Below are 7,528 nucleotides of genomic sequence, written 5' to 3' on the forward strand. Positions count from 1 at the left end.
AACAATTGCCTACCAGGAACAAATGCAGACTGACGATGTGAAATGAGACCACCAATAACCCTTTCCAACCTAGCTGCCAATAACTTTGCCAAGATTTTATACAAACTTCCAACCAAACATATATGCCTATATTCGCCAAGATTGATGGGATGAGCTACCTTGGGAATGAGAATCAGAAATGAAGATGTAACATCTTTAGGAAGGTGAGCATGTCGATGAAAATCCTTCACAAACAAAAGTATATCTTCCTTCAAAATAAACTAACACTTCTTAACGAACACATAATTGAACCCATCCGGGCCCGAGCTTTTTGCTCCATCACAACTCCAAACCACTGCTTTGATTCCGCCCTCATAGAAAAGGGCCTCCAAATACTCTGCTTCAGGCACATACAAGGTTTTGAAAGAGCAACCTTTCAACAGTGGTCTGTTCGATTCTGGTTTAGCAAACTAGTCTTTGAAAAAACTTCTGACTACCTCCTTAACATCCTCAACTGAGTCCACCATACCATTTTCAGTTTTAACCATTCCAATATATTTCCTTATAACTCTCCCCTTGATCAATTTTCAAATCGGGAAATGATCAGAAATATGCATCTTGCCAATTAACTGACCTATCACACCACATCCATCTATGATTGGATAATCCAACAAAAACCTATCTAACATGCTCATGGTTTTTCCGTCTCCATTGAACTAGCTAAATTGATTACCTGATACAGGAAAATCAATCAGGTTTAATTCATTGATGAAAGCTATGAATTCCATATGCTCCGAACTTCTGTTGACCAGAGTCTGTCCCTTTCTTTCAGAAGAAACTGAAATCCTATTAAAGTCACCTCCCATTATCCATAAACCATATGACAACTTCCTCTTAAGCTTGATCAATTCACTCCATATTTTCCTCTTCAAACTGAATTAATGATGTTGTTGATTCTATTTCTCTTGGACAAATTACGACCCCCTCTGATATTCAGTGAACCAATAATCATTGTACACTGTTAAAGGCCGCCTTCTTGCCATCGAATCCAACTTTGTCCTTTACTTCCATTTCCTCTATCTTCTTCGAATAATCCTTTTTCTTATCTCTCGCAACCACGCCAAGATTAGAAATGGTATTCCATACCTTTTCCCCAACTTTCAATTCCAGATTGTCCCAAAAATTGTAATTACACAACCGAACACCAAAACCTCGAAGTTGGTTCGTAACACAAAATGGTTCTAGCAGAATAATTATCAATATCCTCTAAAATTGCCACCGATGGGAATTTATGAAACGAGGAAGATGAGGCGTAAGGGATTCTATTCTTCAGATAGTCAAAATATGAAGGTTGAGATAACTATTCAATCGGATCCTCTAAATGGCCTGACCAAACTAGAGTAACAAGGCCCAAAACTCTTTTTTGGGGCTTAGAGTTTCTCTTACCTACTGACCCAATAACCTCAGTTACACTCCTCAACTTTAGCTTCTTACTAATCACCTTTTTCCCACTCTCAAAGGTATTAACTTTACCTTAAACGTAGAATCAATAGGCCGAATGTTCTCTACTCGTATAGCTTCTAACCCATCACGATCAACCCCTCCTTTTGAAACTAAAGTACCTGCTGAGACTGCCTTGGCCGCAATAATAGCTACATCAAACTTTGAAACCCTATTCATAGAGACAGACATACTGCTCACTTCATGATGATTATCTCGTCTCGAGGCATCCATGCTCCCATTGTCCAAAACTAACCTATCGTCATTCACGTCTCTGATCGGAGAGGAACTGGAATCTCCCTTGTTTTCACTATCCACCAACATCTTATCCAAATACCATTTGTCTTCCTCATCGTCTTTATCAAACTTACTTCATACACTTTCTGACTCCAAAGAAAAACAAGGAATGACACTCTTCCTAGCTGAATTGTTTGCTAGAAGACGCAACAGGCCGTGAGAGTCTTCGGTCATCTTAATACTGAAAACTTCACCATTAATCTGAACTTTAAAATTTTCATTAAGCACCACTGCACAATTAGTCTGAACCATGATTCTAGCAACATTCATACATTCCCCACTCAATGTGTTTTCATCTACACAAATATACTTTCCAACCATTTTGGCTAAAAGTTCAAAAAAAGAAAAAATCCATGCATGGCAAGTAATGTCATAGCATCTCAACCACGTGTCTCTTTCTTTATCAATATCCTCTTCCCTTCATTATCTGATCTCCGGGAACCACTATTTCCACCAAGATTCGACTTCCCTGATAATGTCTATAATCTCCTCAATTTCGCTTTCCTCCAGCAAACATAGATTGGCTCTGAAAGGAGTTACCTTAATAGAGAAATAACCCTCAATCTTAAAACCGGTTTGAATGTTGTACAACATACCAGGATTGATAACTACTCCAACAAATGCCATTCTAAACCTTTCAAAATTAGACTCGACAGATTGAAACTTCAGATGGAATGGTATCTTCCGAATACAAGGAACAGAGGATTGGTTAACATTATTCACCACCTCCGTAAACGATTTATACCTAACTTTAGCTTCTAAGAATCCATTCCACCTTCTCTTAAGACCATTCAAATTTTGATTGCGAGAGCTATCTCCAACCCCCTGAAATCCACCCTTAAAAACATTCTCTGCTTTGTTGAACCTTGGGATGTTGGCATGAATCTTTACATTATCGATAAAGATATTATCCAATTTGATAGCAAGCAACCTAATATCCTTCATTTCAATAAATCTAGCAAAGCCGGAGCGTTTGCCAAATTTGTTTCTCTTATGAGGGATAACAACTTTCCTCACCTTATCAAACGAGCCAAAAATATTGAAGATCACTTCAGCTTTCACTCTATCTAGAATCTCAGAAAAATAAATGGACATAATCCCTTCCACTCCTTCTTGATTGAATCCTTCTCCTAAAGGATGAGAGTCTTATCTTTGCACCACAATCTTTCTAAACGCTTTCCTGGATACTCGCTTCCACTTTATGTGTCACCAACTCTAGTTTGGACATGTAGCTAATATGTTAACAAGATACTCTAAAGACAAAAAGTTGTTTCAAGATTTAGTGAGAGTTTTACCACCTATTATGGTCCTACCAGGCTCGAGAGTTAGTTTATGTAGTTGCGCGTAGAAGATATCCAGTTTATACCCAAAAAAATTAGTTTTTGTCAAATCTCTTATCCTGATTTTTGTCATGTCTCGTGAACAGTTAGAGTTGTGTTGTTCAATCCCTTATTTTTTAACCAATCTAACGCAAAAGTTAAATAGTTTAGTTATGTCGCTCCCAATATTCAGAAAAATGTGATATTAATTAAGTGTTGAAACAAATGATTTTTATGTAATTGATCTGCTAGAATTAAAAAAAATTACCTTAATGATTTTCGTTTAAACTACTAAAATATTGGTTAATGAAAGATGAAGTGAAAATCTATTAATAATTGGTTTAACTCTGCAAATAAGTGACAATTAACATGATAATAGAAATTTTTATGGATGAAAATTTTGTATACATGATTTGTTTATTGTTTGTTGAATTAATATCAATTTTGAAACAAATTTTATCTCAATGCGCTTTGTTTAATTAAAATGAAAATAAAATTTATTGTTTAAAGAAGATCAAATAAATGAGTAATGATGGTAAGAAAAAGAATATTATGTAAAAGTAAAATAGAATTAGAGTGATTAAAAAATAAATTAAAAAAGCATGAATCAAATATAATATTAATTAATGATAAAAAATAATTCTTAAATCATAGTGGTCTTATGGTTTGTAGTCCATAATGAAATTTTGGTCCACTCTGTAATAAAAAATAAAATAAATTGTGTATATATATAATATATATATATATATATATATATATATATATTATATATATATATATAATATATATATATATATAATATATATATATATATATATTAGTATGGTTAGGGTTGTTTAGTCATATTTAGTGTATTTAGAAAGAGTAAGGAAGAGTAAATGAAGAGTCTCGAATTATCATCATCTGGACGGTGCGGGTGCGGTAACTGTTCATTTTCTAAAAAATAGAAAGAAAGGTTTGTTTCAAAATCTGAGTTGTTTTATTATGTTAGTAATTTATTTGTGATTTTGGTGCAGCGCATGTGATGCTTCTGATTTACAGATTGAAGACATAAAGCGAAGTTTAGCAAGAATGAGGACATAAATAGAACTGCATAAGCATAAGCTTTGGAGGATAATTTTAAAAAAGTTTAAAATGAAAAGGAAAATTCTCAAACAGATGAACGTTGCCAAGTTAAAGAACCATATATTAAAGCCAAAATATTCATGACTTCCTAATACAATATGCTTGGCTGGTGTGTAGACGCGGTAGATAGTAAAATGGATGAGAAAATCAAAAATTCATGTAACACTTAAAAATGCAAGTACAAATGGTTAAAGGTAGTACATAGGATTGAAGTTGATATGGAAAAGTACAAATAGAACACCTAAAATGATATACAATGAAATAGTTACTTCTTAACATGTGTAAATATCTGAACATTAATAAAGTGAGGTGGATTGGTGACTTGAAAAAAAACAGTGTCTTTTTTTCCATATTGCATCATTTCTTGAACTCGTTCCGTTGTAGATCTCTTTTAGCATGAACTACCTCGCATGTCTTGCAGATTGAGAGATCAACCTCATTTCTCAATATGATATGTTTTACATTAGGGGTAAAACAACATTTCCCAACTGATCTTGGGACATGCTAGAACAGATTAATTTTATAAATAGTAAGTTTTTTTTGTTAGAATGTTAAAAACTTTAGTAGCAAATAAAAATAAAATTTTCTAAAACATTACTCCCTCCGTCTCAAACAAGTGTCATTTGTAAAAAAAAAATTGTCTCAAAATAAGTTTTGTTTTTAGTTTTCCGATGCAATTTTAGTCTTGATCTTCAAATTTGTATCCTCTAATTAATACTTCTAATTTATTACTCCTTCTTTTTCTTTTTAAGTGTTATTTTTTTTATAATTTTTTGTTTATTTTTAATTGTCACTTGCAAAGTTCCAGTTATATTAATTGTTTTTTTATTAAAATTACCCCTAATTGTTTATTAAAGAGAGATAAAAAGATAAATGAATATAATAAATAGTTAATGGTATTATAGAAAAAGGGAGAATTGTTGTTTGAAAAGCAACAATATTGATTAAATTCCTTAATATATGTAAAAAGTCAAAAACTGACACTTAAAAAGGAACTCATTAAATATTTCTTTCACTTTGCATTAATGATAATTTGAATACATCAATAACCAACAAGGATAGTTTGGTAAATTGTTACTCTCTCTCTCTCTCTCTCTCTCTCTCTCTCTCTCTCTCTCTCTCTCTCTCTCTCTCTCTCTCTCTCTCTCTCTCTCTCTCTCTCTCTCTCTCTCTCTCTCTCTCTCTCTCTCTCTCATTTATCACTTTTTTTTAATATGTGTGAAAGTGTCAAATATGACACTTATTTTAGGACGGATGGAGTATTTTTTTTCCACCGTGTATATATTAACATGAAGGAGCCAAGTATCCTCCTCATAATCCATCTCCGTTAGATTTAGGATTTGGAATATATGTCTTTTTCTTATTATAAGTCGTAAGCAGACACTATCTTGAAACTAAGATTGTTGCTTTGTTCTTCAGCAGATCTACAACACAAATAATTTCATTCTTTGATATTCATACTTGTATGGGTCATTTAGTGTTAGTTCTGATAAGCCTTCTTTAATTTTGAGCCTTAGATTTGTAATGAGGCTTTGGATCATTCAAGACTTTAGATTTTGAAGTTTGTTGTCTTAAATGATTCATAGTCTTAGGTTTTAGACCTTTCAGAACTCTATAGCCTGATGTCTTAGGTTCTAGCTTCATCATAACCTTTGACTTTGATGTTTTAGGTTCTGATTCTTTAAGAACCTTTGACTTTAGAGACATTGGTTGTGACTTCTTCAGTACCTTTAATCTTGGGATCTCAGGTTCTGATTTCTTCAAAACCTCTGATTCTGTAGTTATAGGTTTTGTTTGGTTTGAACTCTTTGCTAACTAAAGTGAGAGTTCAACCTATTTTTAGCAGAGCTTGAAGAAGATGGATCTGACGGGTTCATCAAGATTCTAGTCCTTGGATTATAAGGTATTTGATGATAACGAAGACCTTCTCTTTTACTTCTAGTTATACCATAGATCATGAATGCAAGTTTAGTTATGTTAAAGAAAGATATGATTAACTCTTGAAGAGTTAATGCATATTTATTAAGAGGTTTGTCATACATATCTTTTATTAAAGCAATTTGATCTCTTTCAAGTTTTTCAATCTTGTCTTTTGAGAAATTTAGTTCATCTCTTATATGACCATATTGCTTCTTTATAATATTCATATGTATGGCTTTCTGGTGACATTTATCCATAAAGTGTTAACATAAGGTAATTAAATAAGATTTAGAGAGTTCAGAGAATACATCTTCAGTATCTTCCAAGTCTGAGTCAAAACCAACTTCTGATTCTGAGTCTGAGAAGGTTGAAGCCACCAAAGTTAGATTGGCTTCCTTTTTACTTTTTTCAGCTTCTTCTTTATCATCCATTTCATTCCATATTGCCATGAGACTCTTATTGAACTTACTTCTGAAGTCGTTCTTCTAGAAGTGTTCCTTTTTGGTTTTGTCCTTTTGAAGATCAGGATAATCAACTATGAAATTATCAGCCTTTTGACAATTGAAGTAACCTTTCTAACCATCCTTGTTGTCTCTAGAGCTTTTCCCTCTTAACCCAGTCTTTTTCCAGAGAACCTCATGTTCTTGTTAGCAAGATACTTAAATCTTTTTAAAATGAAAGTCATTTCATCATTATCAGAATCTTCATCCGAAGCTTCATTATGAGTGACTTCTTTATTAGGGATGGCAATGGGTAGGGTTTGGGCAGGGTACTATAGTACCCATCCCCATGCCCACGATTTGAAAAAATCATCGTGCCCGAGCCCATACCCGTTTGGGTGCCAAAATTAGCACCTGTACCCGTAAACCGCATTCCTATTAAAAATAAATAGATCAATCATAAAATATAATTTTAAGTTTTTAAAAATATTAAAAAGTTTTCAAATAATTTATTGTTGAAATAAACAAACGCTTATATTAAATACGTAACGGTTTAACATTGATATACATTTTATAATTGATAGACATACATTTTATATAATAATATAAATTAAAGTATATAATAAAAATAAAAATACCTAAATATATAGTGTGCAGGTATGTGGTGGGGTGGGTACCAAAGTGCTCATACACGTACCCATAGCCGCTTATTTTTGTGGGTAATTACCTGAGCCCATATCCGTACCCATTTTTGTGGGTTTTTGTAACACCCTTCTAAAATACCCCAATAAATAATTAAAACAACCAAACATAAATCAGAGTATATATGCAATTTAAGGGTGTCACACTTGACACTTCACACCATGTTCCAAATTAACTCGTCATGCTCATTTATTCATCAAAATAAACATTTGCATAATTCGCAGCGGATAAAAATCTAACAACATT

Source organism: Lathyrus oleraceus, chromosome 4 (genome assembly GCF_024323335.1).
Source record: "Lathyrus oleraceus cultivar Zhongwan6 chromosome 4, CAAS_Psat_ZW6_1.0, whole genome shotgun sequence".
Lineage (NCBI taxonomy): Eukaryota > Viridiplantae > Streptophyta > Magnoliopsida > Fabales > Fabaceae > Lathyrus > Lathyrus oleraceus.